General features: G+C 28.7%; 1 protein-coding gene and 1 long non-coding RNA gene across 2 annotated transcripts in view; one reads left to right on the plus strand and one right to left on the minus strand.

The window, feature by feature from the left end:
* LOC142329842 (uncharacterized) overlaps positions 1–14,803 on the plus strand; it is a 175,612-nt gene that overhangs the window by 47,269 nt on the left and 113,540 nt on the right. The window lies entirely within an intron of this gene.
* Positions 1–14,803, minus strand: part of LOC142329844 (uncharacterized) — a 164,688-nt gene that overhangs the window by 6,803 nt on the left and 143,082 nt on the right. The window contains exon 2 of the long non-coding RNA XR_012757599.1: positions 3,506–3,569. This is a non-coding gene — a long non-coding RNA (uncharacterized LOC142329844). The remainder of the gene's footprint in view (positions 1–3,505; positions 3,570–14,803) is intronic.

The raw sequence follows: 14,803 nt of genomic DNA on the forward strand, positions 1-14,803 counted from the left end.
GATATATATGATTGTATTTTTATTAGTTCTACAATTGGTTATCTTCTTCTTTCGTTACGGCCGCCTAAGAACCACGTAAAAAAATTCATTTCCATCTCCTTTGTTGTTTCCTTAATACTGTTTCATCTTTTGGCTGTTTTTGGCCAAAAGATGCGTTTTATCCTTTCCTCTGATCACTTTTTTCCAATTCTCTTATCCTTCCTACTTTGGAATCCTTCTATTTTTCACACTATTCTACAAAATATCTTTTTCTGATAATTTATTATCTTTTATGTTGTTTCTTTCTAGATCATTTTTTATTTTTATGATCCAGCTTGTTGTAAACTTCTTTTCCCAAGGTACATGATAATTTGTTTCGTTAACCTGTTGTCATCCATTCTATAATAGTGCCCAAAGAAAATCAATCTTCATTTTCTCATTTTTTCTAAGTTTTTACTTCACCGATACTTCTTATTTTCCAGTTTTCATTGGTTTATAGTAGACCGAATATTTTCCTAATAATTCTTCTCTCAAACAATTCTAATTTATAATTAAATGACAGGCATTCATTAGCATATAAATATCCTGTTTTAATTACAGCGTTATATTGTGCTATTTTTGTATTTTTGAAAAGAATTTTATTGATTTTACTTAAAAGAATTTTTATGATTTTACTTAAAAGAATTTTTTATAACTGGCCCATAATAATTCTTACAGTCTGTTTCAAAATGAATATCGGGGTTTTAAAGTTACATAATACTTATTAAGTGTTACTTACATTGATACATTGTACATGAAATGAAAGAGAAATTCAAACAGTATTTCCTACATATATTCAATGTGAGCACCATTCGTTACACGGCACACATCCAGCCGATAGGAGAGTCTAGAGCAGACAGGAATCAGAAAGTCTGGAGTAATTGATGCTGCTTCAATCCTGAGTCTCAAGTCGGGTAGGTCAGCTGATAACGGTGGTAGATACACTTGATCCTTTATAAACCCCAAAAGAAAAAAACTCGCACGGTTTCAGATCGGGGAACATCGAGGCCACGGTAAACAAGCCCTGCATCTGGTCTCTGGCGACCAATTCAGCGGTCGGGGAGAATCTTATTCAACCAATAACGTACAGCGTTATGCCAGTGAGTAGGTTCAGTGGACCGACCATCTTGTTGCCAAATAGAGTTCTGTAGTTTGTATTGCAGTTGAGGAAAGATTTCCTAGGACTACACACAAAAGTCTCTTTTACACGTACAACATTGTCTTCGGACACACATGGTCGTCCTGTACTCTTTCTTCCCTTTAGAAAAACAGCCAAATGGCTGAATTTGAATGGTTTCAAATTGTTTATACCATCTACGAATGTTATTGTCATTAAAGGGATCACAACGAAACTTGAAATAGAACGCATGTTGAACAGTAATCACAGATTAACATTTTGCAGACTGCAAAGCACAGAGCGCTTTCTGTGGGTTGGTTTGGGGGGGGGGGGGGTCGCCATATTTGCCAATAGTGCCAACAGGAAACAGTTTATGAGCTTGCTCACTACTAAAACGTTTTGTTCTTTTATTTCATGTGTAATTATTCAATGTACGTGAAAGTTGCAAAATGTTACACAGCTTTAAAATCCCGATATTCATTTTGAAACACGCTTATTTTTTTGAATAAGTAAATAAATCTGTTGTAAAAAAAATGAATTAAGTATGTTATGCAAATTAATTTCCTATTAAAATTATTTCTAGGAAAAACAATAAAGATAAAAATCTATAAAACATTAAGATCAAATTAATACTGGAAAAAATAAAAAAAGATTTTAAATATACAACCGTTATTATGTGATATTCATTTCATTATTTCGTTAAAGAATGAGTAAGGTATATGCGCCCGCTCTTTCGTACCCGCGTGCGTATTTATAATATTTATGTGTAGTGAAGTAGAATGAATAATATAATGCGGTGCGTTATAAATAACAAGATTTAGGAATGTTGTAAAGGAAATACCTCTGCCACCTTTTTTTACATATACATGTCAACGCCCTCGTAAATAAAACACCAACCCGTTGTCTATATTTTTATTTTAAGTCCCTATAATATCAAGGCCAATGGGCGGATTATAAAAAAGAAAAAAAAAATCATATATCGATAGGTACAATTATCTAAATAATATATGGAATGTTTTACAAATAGGCTGTATTTGATACGAACTCAAATGCATTAGTATTTTTAATTTTTTTAATTTTATATAACCAGTGCATTAACACCGACAGTTTCTTTTTGTTCAATATGATATAACTAATCTTTGGAATGATTTGCATAAATAAAATTCCATATATATATCTTAGTTAAAATCTATATACGTAAATTAAAAATTATGAATTCAGTTGAATATGAATAAAGTATGTTCGTAAATAAAATTATTTTTCTTGTCGAAACATTCCTCTTGCTTCATAATCTGCTTTCATGGAGAAAAGACAATGATGTAATAAATTGTTACATTGATTTTTACTAATTTTTAATTTTGTAATTCTATTTAATATACTGAAGAAATATTACCTTGGTTCGAAAACGAATATTTTCTGTCTGTCCGCCGTTTTTTGTTTTTTTAAGAAAAAAATTATTGTTCAAGAACAGCTGGAGATGTAAGTTTTGTACTTTATTTTAAACTAACATTTTTTAATAGAAAAAAAAATAACGATGCTCTTCGTTAACAAATTTCAAAATGGCGGTCGTTTCAATTTTTCATTCTTAAATATCTTAGGAAGTATCAGATTTATCAAAATGTGAACATTGTTTAATAAATTGTGAAGTTGTATTATAAAAATTATGGAGCATATTTTTGTGAAAAAATGACACCTTAGTCGTAAAAATCCGACGACAAACAACAGAGTTATTGCAAAAAGTAGGCATGACTCACTTGATAAATAAATGAAATTTTGATTTAAATAGCAAAAACTAGCAATTTTAATCAGAAACCACGATAATAATAAAAAACAAAATGACCGCTATATCGGTTTAGACCTACTTTTAGGAATAACTCAGTTGTTTGTCGTCGGATTTTTATGACTAAGGTATCGTTTTGTTCTCACAAAAAAACTGTTTCATAAATTTTATTATACAACACAAATTGACAAATAATTCCTAAGATATTTAAGATTGAAAAATTGAAACGACTGCCATTTTAAAATTTGTAGAGGAAGAGCATGGTAAAAAAACTTTGTTTATATCAAAATGATAGAGCTGGTACGAATAGGTTATGATTTGGCTCTCGTACGAATCTAGAGTTCTTCTTTATATTGGTTACATATATATATTATATATTATCGCAAAACAGCTGATTTTCGAAGTCCAGAGTTCTAAGGTTCAAATCCGTGTAAAAGGCAGTTGCTTTTAAATAGATTTGAATGCTGGACTGTAGATACCGATGTTCTTTGGTAGTTGGGTTTCAATTAACCACACGTCTCAGGGGTGGTCGCCCTGAGTCTATTCAAGATTACACATTTATACTTACACGCCAGACTGCGCACAGATACCTTAGAATCTTTGTAGAGTACTGTTGACATCCTTTTTATGGTTATTATGCTGTTACTCTGTAACCTGGAACACATAAAAGAATAAAATAGATAAATATTGAAGTAAAAATCATTATATTTCATAAATCTTCAAAGACTATACCTAAGAAATAAATCACGTTTATAGCATACTTTCCAAATTATAAAAGAAAATATTTTACACGGCAAAAAGTACGCGTTTTTTGATAGATATTTCGTATTAGTGAGTACTATTTTTTCATTCATGCAAATAATTAAAATAATTAGGTCCAAAAATATCTATCGGCCCTTACTTGATTTAAATGAACGAAGTAAACACTAAATTGATTTCTGGATTATTTAAATAAATGGATTCTTTGTAAAGATTATCACCTGGAATTATTTCAGATAGTTTCTCAATACATCTTACATATGAATACGATAAGGAATTTTACTACACGTTCCGAGATTGAAGTAAGTTTTAATTTCAGAAATTAATTATATTTCATATTAAAAAGTAAGTGTAATTTTACTAAAACAATGTTATACATCTTCATAATTAGATAATGGAAATTTTTTTATAATTCCGGGATAAAATTTTATAATTATACTCAATTTTAATACGTTACATCATGATAGACATAAATTTAACAAAAAGATAATTAAATAAATAAAAACCTAAAATAATTCTCAGCACGTTTTATTTAAAAGATGAGACTCGAATCCTAAACTAAACTCATAAATTATAAGTCCTGATACAAAAGTATAACTATTTCTCTATAATTTAATATTACGTTAGCATAAAAAGATAAAAATTATATTAAATAATAAATAACATATTGATCATACAATAAATTTGTCAAGATAATAATTATAAATTTTAGATAATTTATTAAATTATTGCAATAAAAAATCAGATGAATCTTTTAAATAAATATTTATAAACGTGACTATACGCTTCAAAGTGAGAACATATTTCACCATCTACTTTTAAATTGGAAAATAAACATAAAAAACTGTAATAATAATAAAAAAAGAAGGAATTAGAATTGGGAAAAAAGATAAAACAGAATGAAAGAGTAAGAGATGGTTAGATACATAGATATAAAAGCATAAATAAAAGAGAAAGAGAGAGAAAACATGATACAAAAGAAAGGTCCAACTAATCTTAACAAACTCTTTCTTAATGATAATGAACTCGATTTGTGTTGCAGCAATAACAACAGTGTTCATTGTAAGCTGGTAACAAGGAGAAATAATTACACCTATCAAAAGCCCATAATAAACATTACAAGTATAAACCACATTTAAAATAAATAACTGCAAATATTTCTGTTTCCTAACTTTAATCTGATAATATACATAATTAACGGAACATTCCACAAGACAGCTATTTACATCCTGTTTTTGTTTATATTAATGTATCAAAAATATTTCAATTCCCATGAAAATAAAATTAGTAAAAGAATATTAGAAAAATATTTCATAAGATTAAGAAAATCAATTTTTGTTTGGCAAAAAAAAATTTCAGTTCAGAAATATTTGGTAGGTTCTGTATATCATTAAAAATATAATCCTACACGTAATTAGTTTATCTAATTGTGGTTCAACTATGGATCAATGAATATTGTTAGAATTCAAAATTCTCTGCGCTGAAATTAGTTCAATAAAATCGAAATTATCTTTTCATACCTTCAAATGAATAAATATAATATGTTAAAATAATTTAAAAGAGACTTACTTTTCCGTCAATTGTCCCCCCACTAAAACAACTTCTACACTAGTAATATGGCATAAAAGTAAGTTTTTTATCTGTATTTCATTATTACTGCTGCTAATCTATTAATATTGAATTACTTGGAGCGTACGACTCTTTTCTACATTTTGTAATTTATTTTCAAAAAATAAAATTATTTTGACGGCCAATGTCAGACTAACCTCTCAAATAAACAAATTTCAGTCTTAAAATCAAACAAATAAAAAAAATATATTACTTTTTTTTTTAACAAAGAAAATACATATTTGGTGTGTGTGTGTGTGTGTGTGTGTGTGTGTGTGTGTGTGTGTGTGTGTGTGTGTGTGTGTGTGTGTGTGTGTGTGTGTGTGTGTGTGTGTGTGTGTGTGTGTGTGTGTGTGTGTGTGTGTGTGTGTGTGTGTGTGTGTGTGTGTTATTCCCGTCGCGCCTCTGTATGTACTGTATGGCTACTTGCATTCCCCGTCGCAGTCAGGGAATATTTAGTATGTCAGGACAGGGCGAAGCGAACCCTCCCCATCAAGTCAGGGAGCTCTGCCCCCTGGACCCCTCTGCGTTCATTAAACTCAAGCTTGTGAGAATAATAATGATAAATAAAAATTAAAGTTTGTTCAATTTATAAAAAAAATATCAATGCATTATAATTTCTTCAGAACAACAAGACACAAAAACTTTGAGCGACTTGAATGCGGGTTTTAAAATAGTCGGCCTCCATTTTAAAAATATTAGTTACAGCTGGTTACCCGTCCGTACGAGTAAAAATGTATTTTGCCTCAGCGTTATCCGACAATCAGCAGGAGGTGACCGTACTTCGTTTCACATTTGTTTTTTTTAATCTTTCTTATTTTATGTTTTTTAGTCATGTAACCGGAGGAAGATGCAATTACTTGTGTCGCACGAACAGTAACAATAGCAGTGGAAGAGGGAAAACTTTCAATCATTGTTCGAAGTATTTTTACCTTTCTTTACCCTTTTAAGATCGAATTTCGAAAAATCAAGGAATTGATTTTTAGATATTCACATGAAGATAAACACAAAATATTTTTTTTAAAAAGTAGCCAAGCTGATAGCTTCATTTTTTACGAGAAATCAAAAAAATATCCGGGTTTAAAAAAAATTCAAAATTTATTTTAACCCTTTAAACTAGGAATTTCAAAAAATTCTTTCTTGGTGTGCACTTACATCGTAGGAAGAACTTATATACAAATTTTTATCAATTTATTTTCAGCAGTTTTTGCTGGGCGTTGAGCATAAATCACTCACATGTTTTATGTATATGTATACAAACAGCCCCATCACGGCTTCACTCGCAATAAATTTTAATAGCATTTATTTATTTATAAATAAAAATTATTTAATCAAGTATATTGCTTTTAGATTATCATTAAATCGGGATAAAACGGTAAATTAAAATTTTTATTAAAAATATAGAAGGAATATAAGATAAACAATTACGGCCTCCAGAAGAAAAGTCGACCTGTACAGGAAAGCTAGCACTAACCAAAGAGTACAGAGTACACGATTCATTAATCTGAGATAATCTTTCTTTACTTATCCTGAATAATATTCGGTAATCTAATCTGATCTACATAATTATATACATGCGAAGATTAATTACCTTAAACATCTGTACATTAAAGTTCATGATTATCATTTCTTAGGAAGAAGAATAGAAACATGACCGTGCAAGAAATTAGTCTACATTTAAAATATCTGCTTGGATATTACACACGTGTAATATATATATATATATATATATATATATTAATATATATATATATATATATATTACACGTGTAATATATATGAATCATCCGATATAAGTTTAAAAGAATTCATAAAATAGTATATTCAAATCAAACGGCGTAGGATGAAAATCTTGACATATATCATGTGCAACGTCATATTCACGTATCATTGAAATTTAATAGGAGTGCCTTTTATGAATAATACGTCAACAATTTCTGAATTTATTGATTACGGGCTTCAACACAGCCTTTCAGTCTCGGTTGTCATAATGTGCGTATAACTATAACTAACAGAAAACGAATACTAATTTAGTTATAACCTATGTCATACGTCGAACGAACTAAATTTAATTTGAAGAGCAGACTATTAATAGTTTAAAATTTAAATGTAATTTATCAACTGTTCTAAGGATTATGGCAGTTGGTTGGTAAATTAAGTCTTTATTTGAAAATTATCCTCTTTAATGAAAAGCTTTACTATACTTAAAGACTGTTCGTAGTATTAATTCGTTTTTAAAATCCGTATAAAAACTTTGTATGTAATATTAATAAAAGTAATCTACATTTAAAATATATCCTAAAACAGAACTAAGCAAAGATTTACAATCACAAAATTCAGGACATATAGTAAATTAAATTAAAAAATACAACTACTTTTAACAGATGGAAATAAAATTTTTCTTGTAAAATGTAATACGTATAACAATATTAAATTATATCATTAATATTATTCGGTTCATTGAAGTCAACAGAAAATCATATCACTCCACAACTTTCCTATGAAACAGAATAATTGTTATTCTTGAGAATAACTACACAACTTTTTGGGGTGATTTGAAAGAATCATTTAAATTAAAGAAATTTGCAAGAACATTTTACAGTAGGAAATTATGGGCAATAGGAAAGCTGAAAAGAAAACAGAAGCTTCTGAAATATTGTATTAAAAGTAACTTGAAAATTAGGATGAAAATATCAAAAAAAAAGAAGAGACTAGAATGTACTGAAGAACGATTGTTTATGGAAAATCTTGTGAAAAGCTCTCCCTCTCTCTCTCTCTCTCTCTCTCTCTATATATATATATATATATATATATATATACACATATAGCTTGTGACATAGATATTAGGTAATTTGAAAATTTTAAGCTAGAAAGGAAGCCTCAGTTACATAGTTTACAAAGGTTTTCTTAAGAATTTAATATGAAATATTTTAGCGAGTGGAAAAATGCGATCCTGAAAGATTTAAACTCAGAACGTTTCAGAATAAACATAGAAGCGCTGATATTTCATCCCAGAGACAGGCTGTTATAGCAAAAATCTACAAATTAATCAGAAATTAGAACTGCAAATTATAAGGTACTACGACATATCATTTATTATTGATTTACAACTTAATATTTTGTTCAAATTTAAAAATGTTTACTTTAAAAGTGAAATTCCCACTCAATTACTTTCTCCCTCTCTCTCTCTCTTTCAAATTAGACAAAGCGTATGTGTGCTTTTCTATTAATTTTTCTACCAAAATTTTTAGATTATTATTTTATGGATTTTCTTGAATTTTCAAGAAAATTTACTTTTATTAATATTATGGAAAAAGATTTATTCAAAATTCGATAAAATGGTTTAATTTTTATTTTTCAAGAAATTCAACAACTTAGAAAATTAATTTGTATTTTTAAAACCAGTGCAAAAATATTCTTGTATACCCAAAATTTATCCAAATATACAACATTGACTCAAAGGCGATTCATATCTGTTATTCAAAGTCGTTTCTTTGAATTCTTCCAAATTCATTCAAGTTTGTGTGGTTTTGTAAAATTATTACGGAAATTGTTTTTTTTTTTTAAGGTGGTGGTCGTTTCTTTACGTCTAGACATTGTTTTCTTATTAAGAAAATAATAACTTAAAATAAGAAGAAATAAAAATTAATAATATTTTATTCTTCTTTAATTTTAAAATCGGCTTCAAATAAGAATTGGGGTAGTTGTTTGGCATCTTTTTGAAAAATATTGAATATAAAAATGGATTGCATATTATTAGTTTTTTGTTTATTTTTCATGTTAATTCTATTGAATATAAATAAATCTGCAATTCATCTACCTATAAAAAAAGCTGGCAAAGTATTACTTGACGTTCCCGGCTGTTAATAATAAAAATTAAACGAGCCAAAAAACAAATAGAATATAAATTTTTTAGAAGTGGAGAATAAATTTTAAGAAAACGCTTTCTAAAAAAACATTTGGCAATAAATTGAAAACTTTTGGGTTATTAATATCACTTGATATAACTATTATATTACCATTTTTATAACCATCTATATTTAATTATTTTATAAATATAATTTAACCAAACTTAACTTTTTTTTTCGTTTAACCTTCGGGACCACCGTTAGGTATTGTATCAGAGGCTGAGATGAAATGATTTTTAGCGTGTGAAAACGCCATGCCTGACCGGAATTCGAACCCGCGACCACTGGATGAAAGACCGAAACGCTACCACTCGCCCCACGGAGGCCGCCAACCAAACTTAACCTACGCTCGCTAACCTTGACTAATTAACACAGTAATGTTTTGTGTATTTAAATAATAAATTCAGTAATTATTGCAATTATTTATTATTTAAATAATCAAAACATTACTGTAAATTAGTCGAGGCTAGCGAGCGTAGATTAAGTTTTCTTTTCTTTTTCCTGTTTAGCCTCCGGTAACTACCGTTTAGATAATTCTTCAGAGGATGAATGAGGATGATATGTATGAGTGTAAATGAAATGTAGTCTTGTACATTCTCAGTTCGACCATTTCTGAGATGTGTGGTTAATTGAAACCCAACCACCAAAGAACACCGGTATCCACGATCTAGTATTCAAATCCGTGTAAAAATAACTGTCTTTACTAGGACTTGAACGCTGTAACTCTCGACTTCCAAGTCAGCTGATTTGGAAAGACGCGTTAACCACTAGAACAACCCGGTGGGTTAGATTAAGTTTGGTTAATTTAAATCTATAATTAAAAGTAATAATGCTTATATTATTAATATGTAAAATATGATCCCGTAACTTTGAAAATATTTCAAAGTTACGGGATCATTACGATTATGGTCGACGGGCTAAACGTAAGTACCAAATATTCATATATAGATTGAGCTTAAAAAATCTGTTTAAATAAAGTTTACTCTAAATCTAACACTTACTTCAATAAAGAGTAAATTAAGAAAACGTTTTTTTTTTAATTTCTACTTTTCAGGTCCTGAATCTAAAATTAAAAAAAAATCACAGACATTTCTTGATAGCTTTCTATATGTATGAAGTATAAACTTTCAAAATATTTGTTTAAAATATTTAAACCGAAAGGAGATAGAGCAAAAGAACAAAAATCATTTCAATTTTAAGATATGGGGATTGATTTTTTGAAAAACGTTTTTTAGATTATATATATATATATATATATACACTGTAGGTCACAAATTTGCTTTACTAAATGTTTTCTCTAAAATGCCTCCGAAAGAAAATCAAAATTAGCTTTTCCGCAATATCCTCCCACTCAGTAAACAAATTTTGAAAAAATTATTATTATCAATGCCCCACACATAGAAATATTTGAGCCAAATTAAGAAATTCGATTCGGACAATCCTGAGTATTGCGGTCCAAAGCAGTGTGACACTTTGAGTACATACATAGATAAATTTCCTTTTTTGTCCAGATGAACTAGTTGGACCCTAAAACGTAAAGATTTAAAAATAAAACCTGATAGCCCGTTTTTGACGTGATCATCATAGTTTCCTCTTTTATATAGAACTACATTCACCAAGAAAGTAAAAAATCATTTACATAATTAAGTACGTTATCACCGGTGAACAATGGGAAGCAACAATCAGCTAAACAATTTTTTTTTTTTTTTATAAATATTCACACAAAAACGTCAAATGCAGTATATTACGGAAGAGAAGCATGATAAGTTAATGCACTAAGACGAAAAAAAACACTCTGGTCGCCAACTTATAACAATAATATAATTTACTACAATCAGCTGTGACAAATCAGATTTCCACACATGACCTTCATTCATCTGCTAGTATTTATAACTTTTTGTTCTAATTTACGATATTAAATAATAAACACGTTGTGATCATTTGAAACACATTATCGCCCGTAATATTCATTGTTGTACTTATAAATTTCTTTAAACAATAACTTATATATACTTACTGAACAATGGTCTACGTGATTTTTAAAAACTGTTAAATTACGTAGTTTTTTATTACAAACATTAAAATTACTAGTATTATATCTTAAATTTTTTTCTTGATATATTTTTAATTTTAATGTAAAATTATTTACATTAATAAATCTATTTACATAACATAAATTTAATTTGCATTTATTAAAAACTAATTTCACATCGCAAAAAAATATTCTGAATAAAATAAAATTGATAAAGTACAACAAAAGAGCATAATGAAGTTCAATAACATCTTGTATAATTTTTTAAATACACATTAGAGGCAGAACTCGCTGTTAAATTGTTTACATTTACCTCTCCGATGACCGCAGTGAAGGAAACTCATATTCCTACTCATTTGTTTCAAGCTTTTTGTTGGTGAATTAATCTTCTAATAAAATTGTCTTCTAATATTATCAATAAACGAACAACACACTATTATTCTTATCTACAATGTTGCACAAAAATAATATTATTGACATTATAAAATCTTACAATAAATTCACAATGGATATGAAATGAAAATACCTGACCAATATACCTACAAAAAAAAGAGCCAAACTCGGATATTACACCACAGTGGTGAAATAAGTGGTACTATACAGAAGAGAAACATTATACATTACCGATTTGTGGAACCGTTAATGAAACCAGAGAGAAAAAGGTGGAGAACAATCCTTCTTCTTTTTCCTGTTTTACCTCCGGGAATTGTAAAATTCGGGTTTTTCACCGGAAAAAATTGTTTTTCGTCTGTATTGGATTTGGAAAAGTTGTTAATCTCAAAAAAACAGACAACTTTTATTTAAACAATTTTCTTGTACGACTTACCGTTTTGGAGCTGTAGCTTGTGAAAGTGTGAAAATGTTGTGAATTGGGCACGCATTTGAAACCGGTCTATCGTTTACAACGTTTTTTAAAATTTCAGCGCCACCTTGTATTTCAATTTCAAATTATACGGCATAATTTCAAAGACATTAATTGTAGAGGAGAATGTCCTCTACATTTTTTGTTTTAAAAACTTTTCTCTAAAATGCATAGAATCAGAGAAAAACGCATTTCAAAAAATTTTTGAGTTATTCAAAAATCTACGGGAGGGGGATGTTAAAAATCTGGACTTAAGCGTCCCTCATCACCCCTAATACATGGACAAAAGATCAATCGGTAGGTAAGGATTTTCAAATACAGCCTATTTTGATGATAAATTGCCTGTACTGTTATACTATTATTTTCAAATATTTTTTGATATAAACTTTCTTATTCAGGTTGTAAAAACAATCATAGAGTATCTTTTCTTAATTTTTAAAATAAGCATTCCTTAATGTTTTATTTTTTATTTTTTTAGTGTTCAGTAAAAAATTGTAGGACTTTCCCATCACGCGGCAGTCACGTTCCAGGAAAGTCGTACAACTATGGGTTGTTTCTGATTCGCGGCTTTCAGACACACAAAACTTAATTTAAAACATTTAACACTTTATACAATATTTTTTTCGTTTTTAATTCAATGATTTTAACTAAATCGCGCGCGCACATCGTATTCAATTCGCGCGGATATGGCAGTACTAGCGGCGACGGTCAGCACTAAGTAAACTTAATGTAATTTCACAACTTGCATAGAACAAATTTCGCTTGACAGTCAGCAGACTGGTGTAGGCGCGAGGCTTAACACATCAGGTACCGAGCGATCTAGTTCGAGACCCAGCCAGATCGAGTTTCTTTTTTACACGTTAAATATTATTAATTTAATTCTATCACTAACCTGTGACGTCACAAAATAAACGACTACAACGCATTTTTATATGTTGGGGGTGTGATTTTACAAAAACCTTTTTTTACAAATATTGTTAAGTTTTAATTGTTAAAAAATGTGCCTAAGAAATAAATAATAAAATAAAATAAGTAATAAAATGTGCCTTAGAAATATGACCTTAATTAGGCGAGATATTTGTGGGGACCTTGCTCTACAGCCTTAACCCCTTGACCTTTTAAATTGAAAACTTAATGGCATCAATGGCTCATATACAGAAGTAATCTGACCAAGTTTGGTCAAAATCGGTCCACTAGTTCTTGAGATATAAAGTGATTTACAAGTCAACACCAAACATTAAAATCCGGAGAATTTCTATCCGGTCTTTTTGCGTTCCTTTGATGTCAAAACGTCAAGATCCGGTAAAAACGGCATAATCCCAAATTGGACCGTTTACAATATTTTCCCTTCTAAAGTTATAGCTCTGCTATAGCGCTATCTAGACGGGAAAATAAAAATTAAACTGCTTAAGATAAGAAAAAATTGATTGGGATATAAAATAATATCCGATTTTAACTTTTTGAACTTATCTTTAAAAAAATCAAGTATAATAATTCTGTCGTTTCTTCATCTCCTGATTTTTTATCTTAAATATTCAAAAGTTCACCATAAAAAAAATTTATATATGTATATGTATATTTAAACGTTAGCTATTAACGATTAATGATTGTAGGAAAAAAGAAATGCGGTAAGAAAAACAATACTGGATAATTCAGTATATTAGTTAACATGAATAGTTAAAAAGTATAAAATTATGTAAAATAAAGGGATAATGTTTAACATTAATGATATAAAAAGAGAAACAATAAATATATTTTAAAATAAATATCCATGAAAAATTACGAACGTAGAGTATAAAGAACTACAACAAGCCGGACTACGGTTTCATAATAATAATAAAGCGATTACGATATAAATTGTAACAATAAAAAACTCATAAATAATATTATATTATTATATTACATAGTCCATTAATTTTATACATATGTACGGATGTATGAGATGTAAAAAAAAATAAAATAAAACTGTACAAGAATAGACAAAGAAGATATTTCTTATTGCAAAATAAAATAACACATTTTAATACGAGTCTTGGGAAAACTGAGTCGAGGAAAGAATCACGGCCGTCTGAATTTTAAACGTGACAAAGATATGCTGACTGGCGTTAAAAGTGAATTAAAGCAATCGATGTTATAGATATATAGAAAATAAAATCTTTTTCTACACGAGTGAATAAATTCCACAGTTAATATCAGTTTGTTATTATGAAATGAAAAAAATTTATTGCGAATTAAAAATAATTTTTCCGACTCAAAAATGTTTGTTGTAAATTAAACAATTTTTATTTAATATCCTGAGTAAAACAAATTTATGGATTATAATTTTTCTTAGAAAAACCTAGGCTCTGTCTTACAATACTACAACAAACGCCATATACAGTAAGTGGATAAATTTGCCGTGTTTATATGTTCATTTTTTGACTGTATAGTCAAAAGAAATTGAAGAAAAATTTAATTACACACTTAGAATCATAAAATCTTTCTGCTTAAAATATATAAAGCAGTTGCATGTCCTTTTCTATTATTTTTCTGCCGAGAAAATAGAAAAAAGCAAAAATTTTCAGATTTTCGGAAAAGAGAAAATTTAGATAAAAATAATCGACGCGTAAAAGTTTTAGATTTTTACAAACTTTTCATCTAACTCTTATTTATTACTCTACCGAATACTAATTCAATTAGACTAGTATTGATTTTTAAAAACATCCATGAGTTTTTGCAA

The sequence above is a fragment of the Lycorma delicatula genome, chromosome 9 (genome assembly GCF_047948215.1).
Source record: "Lycorma delicatula isolate Av1 chromosome 9, ASM4794821v1, whole genome shotgun sequence".
In the NCBI taxonomy this organism is placed as follows: Eukaryota; Metazoa; Arthropoda; class Insecta; order Hemiptera; family Fulgoridae; genus Lycorma; species Lycorma delicatula.